At 31.9% G+C, this 9,110-nt stretch overlaps 1 protein-coding gene across 1 annotated transcript in view; it reads right to left on the reverse strand.

Moving 5' to 3' along the window:
* LOC132740215 (barrier-to-autointegration factor-like) overlaps positions 1-6,642 on the reverse strand; it is a 32,503-nt gene extending 25,861 nt beyond the window's left edge. Inside the window, exon 1 of the transcript XR_009627122.1 lies at positions 6,546-6,642. The gene's annotated coding sequence lies outside the window, so the exon portion shown is untranslated. The remainder of the gene's footprint in view (positions 1-6,545) is intronic.
* Positions 6,643-9,110: the final 2,468 nt, after the last annotated feature.

Here is a 9,110-nt window from a genome sequence, read left to right on the forward strand (position 1 = left end):
AAAAAATCAGCAGTTTAAAAGTTATGGAGCGGACACCAAAAGACTTTTATTATGAAATGAAGATATTTTAACATTATTTTGACCTTTTAAAGTGTGACTTGACCTTGGGGGTAGCCAACTAAATTTTTTAGCTCTGCACTCGGTCTCTTTATGTGATTACTTGTTTTAAGTTATTAAAAAAAAAAAACAGCGGTTTAGTATGATGATGCGGACACGAAAGTGTTAAGGACGGAAATACGGACGGAACGAACGGACAAAGGACAGACGGATTGACAGAAGGGGCCATTCCATTACCCTTTTCCGCTATACGGAAGGGGATAAATAAGTTAATAACTGTTGCCTTGAAGCTGTTTTCGCTGCTGCCAAAAAAGTAACAACAAAAAAACAACAAAAAAACTCAAAACAACAACATAAAACAACAAAAACAAACAAAAACTAAACACAAAAGAAAAAGAATAAAAAAAGATATAAAACCGTAAGTTTAAGACGTCGAATGTTAGAGACGGATTGTTAACTTTTCCTTGTGGAGAAAGTAATGTTTGATTCAATATTAAGGTGTTTTTTTTCCAGTTGAATTAATTCATTCAACGGATGTACATATTTATTTTTAGCAGTTGTATATAAGGTTATAAAATTTCATAAATTTATTATTAATTATTTATATTACTTATTTTATTTATTCAATTTAATTTTATTTTTATTTTATTCTATTTTATTGATTTTGCTACTGGGATTGTTCTTTTACCCTGCCCCATTGGAGCCTCAGTGTAAAAACTACACTTTATATACAAGGTGCGAAAACAAATTACACTGCTATATAGCAGTTGAGTTTTTTCCCTATATGAATCAATGAAAAAAACTACACTGTTATATATCAATACAGTTTTTTAAATCCTCATGACAGTGTACTGAGTATAATGGGTTATTTGCATGTTTTGGAACTTTTTTCTTTGTTCTTACTAATCCATTATACACAGTACACGTTCAATGAGCATTTGAAAACTGTAATCAAAGATGCCAATGTAGAATATATAGTGGCCGGTAGTGTCCTTTTTAAAGCCATGTCAGTTTATAAATGTTGTGGGTAACGTTAAATCCGCGAGATTCTATGTCTTAAATGAATAAAATGTCACGGCTTCCAGAAATTCCGATATAGAATTTTCCCGCACACTTCTGCTGTAAAAACTCGATTTTACAAAATTTTTATACTCTTACCTTATAACTGAACAACCCAAATGATAAATAATCGCGTGGTTTGGAACTTTTTCTTTGTTCTTACACAACCAATTATACTCAGTACACTTTCAATGAGCATTTGAAAACTGTTTTGATATACAGCAGTACAGTTTTTTCATTGATTTATATAGGAAACAATTGGAGGTTTTGATACTAAAGCATCAAGTCGCCGGATAGAAAAATGTTTGTTTTATCATAAATATAAGAAAATATCAGTTTAATTAATGGTTCAGGTATAAAGAAAGAGAAACAATATGTTGAGTGACTGTTAAATTACAATGAAAACTCACACATATTTGAAGCACACTTGCTTAGCGATATTGTCAAGGAACTGCTGTTATTTTAATTTGGCAATATTGACCTGAGACTCATTGATTTTCGGGAGGTGTTTCATCGTTAGTTTATGTAACTTATAATGATAAATGTTTAAGGTGTTATTGATAGTATAGATCTCGATATTAAATCAATTATAATGTTGCTCGATGGCCTAGTGGTAAGTATGACGAAGTTGTGACCTAGTAGGCTTGAAAGTCCTTTTTGTAGTTTTCATCAAAATCTTTTTTTTATCATTTCTTTTAACTATATGAAACATAACTTGATAAATCGTGTGTTTCATTTCTAGCATTTTTTTTATTTCATAATTTTAATTAATTTTGTAAGGCCATAATATGCTTGTAATTCTACATGTAATTATACCTTATACATATACCGTTATCTTCAGAATCCGATAACTACCGCCAAATAATTAACGGTCATCGAATATTTGCGAAGTTACTCTGAAAATATATATGTTTTGATTATTGCATACGCAATGCAATCCAGCCGTAAAAGTGGTATCTGCATAAAAAATTCATTCTTATGCGCTATCGAAAAAATGTATAATTTAGTTGAAATCAATGTTCCTGTCGTTACATACGATATAGTTAACATTTAATTGCCTTTCAGTCCGATAAAATATCAACAAAAAGATATTTTTATTAGTTTTCTCTATGTATCTAATACGATTCCGGATCCCTTCCGTCATACCGTTTTGGTAACCTGCGCGACGGAAATCTACGGAATATAACGCAGACGACGATTACCACTATTTATTTCTATAAATGTGCCTCTTTAGCATAAATCTATTTTGTGATGTTCAACCTACAATGAACTATTGCACGTTGACAGAAAGGGCCAAGAGTCACCCTTTACCAAGCAAAAATTAAAAGGTTTTGAAAATTTATTCTTTAATGTTTAAATAATGTTTTGTATTAAATATACATCATGAATTTTTTTTGAAATTTTATGCGATAATAGAGTCAACGCACGTTTATTTCGTGTTATAAAGTCTGCAGAGTCCCTACCGGGCTCGGGCACCAACCGTTTCTTGGGACTCCGCAGACGTTATAACACGAAAAAACGTGCGTTAACCCAAAATAAATGAAATGAATTTATTCTTGTATAATTATGCAACTGCTGAAATCCGCTAAATGAATTATTGCCACTGGAAAAAACCCTTAAATCTTGAATCCGAATAACTTTCTCGTTTACAATTCGTCTAAGTTTTCAATATTATATATAGCTGCAAGGTAGCTTACGACATCATTACATCCCTTGATGTCGCCCCAGCCAGTGTTATATCCTCGTAACTGACTCGTTTCATATACTATAACTACATAACACTTGCTGGGCTATAAAGGTAACGATTGAAATACCCGTCTACATCACACTTGTTATTTAAAGTTTGTTTATACTTCCTGCTCTATATACATGTATCTGCTTAAAAATGGTTACAATTATGCAAAATATGATTTTTTTGTACTTAATATGTACTTAATATGACCCAGTCTCTAAAAGTACTCGCATACCATTCCTGGCTGAATGATGACAGTATGCATTGGGTGGCTCCTCTCAACTCGCCCAGATTGTCAAAACTGATTGTCTCCCAATCAACTCTTTCTTTAACCTGGGAAACAAGGCGAAGTCACACGGGGAAAGATCAGGCGAATATGGTGGCTGACTGAGTACTTCTGCTCCAAGCTGGATTTAAATGGTCAGTTGTGTGTCCCGGGCACGGTGAGCAGGTACATTGTCTCGCCAGGCGTCTTCCCAAGATTTACACAGAACTGTATAACTGTCTGAAGTTTTGCTGGATCCGTGACGTTCATTTTTGGTTAAGCTGTTTTTAGCACCTGTTCTTTAAAGCATGAGTGTAAAATAACCGCAACTTCAAAATGTCTTCTGATACTGACGGAATGACGTCATACACATGAAAACAACGTTATTATAACGTTTCCCGCAATTTTCTTTGTTTGCACAGGTTTTACATGTGTTTAAATGAGATGAAAACGTTTACATCACAGAGAAAAAGTAAGCTGCGCCGCGATTTTGATACTTAAAGTTTTGATGTTGTCATATATAGATAAAAAATGCAATTGGTGTTTTAAAATTTGGTCAATTTATTAAAAAGGCATTGAGTAATAATATCGAAAGAGTTCACCTCGGTAGGACGTCACGTTATGGAGATACACACATTGTCCACGAATTTTTGGATCACCCCTCGTAGATAAGTATGTTACTATTTTCTCAGTCAACAAAGTAGACTAAGCCACGCAAACATATGCCTGCTTTATGTAGCCGATTATGGCGGTATTTTATTTTAATGCATACCTTGTAAAAAGTCGACTTTGAGGTTTTATACCGTGAAATGTCTCTGCGCAAAAAATCACGGCTGATAATTGCTATAACTCGCCGCGATAATTATTGAGACCGTTTTTGAGGAACAAAAAGTCGCGGCCTATAATTTTTCGTATAGAGTTTTATAGAATTTCTACAACACTTGAATAAAATGTCGCGATTCTTTCTGTTTTTCGACATTTTTTTTATAGACAAACGTGGGGATAAACATGTAGAGTCAAACCATAGACTTTACCTGCCGCGGAAGTTAAAATGTTCCTTGGCGTTTCTAACATTTGTTATATATCGAGGTTTAAACGTTCCCCGCGACTTTTTTTTGTACGTATTTGACCAACTATCTTGTGGGCTTGAAATGTGCGCAGGACATTTTTATGATAAGACAAGTTTCAAGTTTTATTCTCAACTAGGCCCATATGCGCATCAATTTTTGTCACGGATTTAAATTACAGGGATAGTACACTCCCAGTTAAGTAAACCCTATATTAAATGATTAAATATCTTGTCGCGCACCCGGTAAAGGTAATTTTACCGGCGCTAAGCGTAAATGCCCGTTCGTAACTGATACCTACTTTACTAAATACAAATAGCTTTTCCACTTATTATCCGATTTTGGAAATGAAGAAAAACACTTCTTGAATACAAATATCTAATTTCTTTTTTAAAGATACAGACTATTTGTCCTCAACGGCAATTAAAAAAATTAACTTGACGCAATCCGCGGTAAATTTACATTTTTATATAAAAAGCAGGTCCTTGAAATTTATTATTATGGTAACATCATAAGTTCAATTTCAAAATCAAAAAGATGTCGATGTAACTTATTCACAGATGATCAAAGATGCAATATTTAAGATTTATTGAGTTATTTAGTATAATTTATTGACGCACAGTTGTTTTACGGGTAATATAACGGCCTTTACCATTCGCTTAACGCGTGAAGTAAATTCATTCAATTTTTAGTACAAAATATTGCTGAGATTGTCAATATTGATATATTCATAGAATATTTAAATTTCATTCATCATTTAGATCCTTAATTATTATTATTACTATTATCATTACCATTATTATTTATTTGTAAATCTTTTTCCAAATGTCGGTGGCAGTGAAGTAGACACAATCATCGTAACAGTAAATTATTCTCGTGTAGCTTCTCAATCTGGCCATTTTAATGTCACTCGTATATTTTAATTATTCTTTTACTTGAATATATTCTGATATTTTTTTAATTTAACCCTAAAAAAACAATAAAAATCTTTACAATTTGAGTCAGTATTACGCGAAATAAAAGTAACTGTTGATTATTTTTTACAAAAAAAATTAAATTTCTTTGAAGTTTTATTACTTTTGAAGGAGTGTTAATTACCAACGTAACGAGTGATAATTGAAAACACTTTAATTTTAAACTTTCATTAACCAGGATACATATGATAATTGCAACACTCAATCTTCAAAAACACATAGAATTTGAAAGTATATTTTGTATGTGCGCGGTCTTACAGTCCGTGGTATGTGTAATAAGGGAATGATTCTGAAAAGGATATATATAAATACAATATAAATCTGTTTTCTTTATTAACATTTACTAATGAATTGAAAATATACAACTAAATTTGTATCGTCCTTTCTTTGAAAAATAATGAAAATAAACATATGACAAATCAATCATTTGACGCGAATGGTATCATTGAAATCATTGAAAATTCTTATATTCTCTCTTGTAGTATATTGTTCAAGTTTATCATTCTCATACTTAATAACTCTTATATTTGCCTTAGCTCATTCAAACTGATCTTTTTGCACAGATGATTTTCAATAACATTGTTGAGAACAGATGTTATTGCCGGCAACAATGATGTTGCAAGTTCACTAGCAATGAATTTCATCTTGGGGGATTGTCTTTGATCATTTATAGTCTATATAGATGATAAAATTTCATCCAACATCACCTCATCATCATCAAATTCGCTTGTTTTTGAGTTTGAGAGGAGTTACTTCCCTTTTCTTGAGTTTTTTAAAATTGTCTTTTTTTCATCTCTAGATGCTCTCATGATTAATTTGTAGCTTGTCTACAATACTTAGACTGTCAATATATGAAACTGTTCCTATACAGTTTTCGAAAGATATTTGGAGGCCCAGTGTTTGCGAAAAATTACTGCGAAAAGTTTTTACCGGACACGTTTTTCAAACCGGAAACATATCATTTACGATATATTTTCTCACGGGTTTAAAATGGCCGCGATCGCCGTATACAATTTTGTGTCTTTAATCCGTATTCAATAGCTATGCTCACTTTTGCTCATATCAAATGTTATTTTTGTGTATGTTTTATTTAAACTTGTTTCCTTCATTCAACGTTTTTTTCTTACTTGTGATTTTTTGTTGTGACATATTAAAAGCTTTTGATAGAGTATGACACAAGGGTTAACTTCTGAAACTTCAGAAAAATGGTATTAAAGGTAATTTGTTGAAATGGATAAAAAGTAATCTAAGCAATAGAAGTCAAAAGGTCTTTGTAGAATCTTCTTTATCACTACCACTAAAAAGGAAGGTGAAATTTTTAAGGTAGATAAAAGCACATATTGATATTTAATGATTTACACTCTTAAAAGTATCTAATGTCAGCTGCTTACCTTGAAACACTTTCCCTTTACATATGACGATAAATTCTTCCTTCTAACGAGAACTGACTGCTTGACGATATGAAGCTTCCTAGAATGATGTTGGGAAAGTTTTCACCTCAAGTTAAAAGGTAAACAAAGAAAACCAGTAGCAAAAACGACAAAAATTTGTAACTTGTGATTATTGCATAAACAAAGCAAATTTTCAGTAACAAAATGCTTAATATGTTATTCCAAATTCATTTTATCCCATCTATATAATGAATGCCATATTTGCTTGTTTTCATTACTTTTTCGTTTTGTTTCTTTTTTTGTTATTACAAAATGCACCCCGTCAAATCGGACTAGTCCATATGTTTTATAGTATCTGGTCTGGTTCCCTGCCTTCATCTACAACGTAGTGTAAGGGGAAGGAACTCGGACTATGTGTAGTATATTTTACAGATTGAATTGTCCGGTCAGTTATTGCCCGTTTCAAAGTTAAACCAACTACCGTACTGTTTTAGTGTTTTTTTTTTAAATGAAAAGAAAGCAAGTATTAGTGAGCGACCATGGGTTTTCATTGTTAAATAATTTTGAGCGCAATTTCACACAGATGGATATACGATATAGTCCAAGAAATTTGTGAAAAAATTGTGCACCTTCTGTGAAAAGCATGAAACTTGGCATGATGTCAAGGAATGGTATTTCAAGTTATTTCAGCCTGGGATCCACTTTTTAAAAATCCAAGATGGCCGCCAAAATCCAAGATGGCTGCCAAAATGTAAAATGTACACAGGGCATGTCAAAATGAAGTTATTTATGACTAAAAAAATGATATAAATTGACATTACAGGTCAAAAATAGTAATTCTTGGAAAAAATGCTTAACTAGCATTGTAGAAAATTCAATATGGCTCCAAAATCCAATATGGCCGCCTTTAAATGATGACATTTTGACAAATTACTCTATAAAGGTAATTTGATCATCAACACTTTTTTAATACATGTAACAAACAAAAAAAAAGTGGTATTCCCCATAAAAACTGCATAAACAGATGTACAATTACAGAGAAAAAAAACTTGCATTTATGCGATAAAACCCCATGCCGAGCACATTCAAAGAAATCGGGAGCAAGTGATATTGTACACTAAAGGCGTACCTATAAAAGTTTTTCATGCAAGCTGGTTTTGTAAAACATTCATGTGGAAAACGTTAAACCTAATACACTTACTGTTTAGCAAAATAGAAGGTCACCGTTAAAGGTCAATAACTCTATCATGGATTTTGACAGAATTATGCCCTTTTAAATATAGAGAATTCTTCATGATCTAGGTTCTTGTTTAGCTATAAAGCACCCGAGAACAGTCTAACACTTTATGATGTCCTACCAATAGCTCTTTGTCAATGTGCATGATTATGATACCATGCAAAGCCGCTGATTTTAATAATGATCCCCAGTTACCTTGTCATCAAAACATAACACACAAAAATTAAAGTTAAAATCAATACAAAACTAGTTTCTTTATGCGAAAAACAACATATCGTAGAATCACCGAAACAGAATGACTAATACATTATTTTGTGCATCAACATCTGAAGAAATTGAAACCTGAGCCCATAGAAGCCCTTCACGCTTCTGTAGACGTTAATGCATGAAAAGTGTGAATTAATCCTCTATTGTATTGTATATATTAGTGCACACAATTCCTTAGCTTATTTGAACCAAATGTTTCCTTAGCTTATTTGAACCAAATGTTCAGTATAATATATACTAGTTAGTGTCGGAGACGTTAGGGTTTCTATTCCTGTCAACTCTTTTTAATAAATTTAGTTTGCATCATCCTTGTGATCGTCTTACTGCAGCTGTGAGTTCTTTTTCATTAGTAATTTAAGCAGCATATACATTGTGTCATAGATAACGGAATCAGACTCTTATTATATAATTATTTTGCCATGGTCTTGTGAATAAACAAGAAAAACAGTATGATATTGAACAAAAATATCTTGGGGTTTTCTGTAATCAAACTTAAGTGTTTGACATTATTAAGATTAGTAATTCGTGACTTTGTATGAGATAAAGTTTAGACTTTTGCAGCTCTTTCTATTTGATAATTTTGATATGAGATTCCAATTGTAAGATTGAGATACTACTTTACTGCGAATTTCGGGGCAGCATTCCAGGGCAACGCTCTAAAATTTCTTGTTAATTTTTCCTTTTATATTTTAAAGCAGTTGAAATGCCTGATAAAGTCTTACATAATCATATGTATTTTCTGATATTACAGTATAATAGTTGATTTATAATCTCAGTTGTTTGTTTGTTGTTGTTTTTTTGTATTTCAAAAACAATGGAAACTCTTTAACAAATTATAAATTGTTTAGATAATTTCTGTTTGGTTTCCACAACTGTCATAAAAGGACTGTACACAAGAAATAGTGAAATCATGCCGCATTTAGCTTAATTCATGAGATTGTCATTTCTTCAGCTTTCTTTTATTTTATTTTGTTTTATTTACTCCTAGAATCACAATAACAATGAACAATTAACCTTTAATTTGACACACATTCAGTACGAGATCAATCGGTGTTAAATAT

Source organism: Ruditapes philippinarum, unplaced genomic scaffold (genome assembly GCF_026571515.1).
Source record: "Ruditapes philippinarum isolate M1 unplaced genomic scaffold, ASM2657151v2 ctg290_1_1_1_1, whole genome shotgun sequence".
Classification (NCBI taxonomy): Eukaryota; Metazoa; Mollusca; class Bivalvia; order Venerida; family Veneridae; genus Ruditapes; species Ruditapes philippinarum.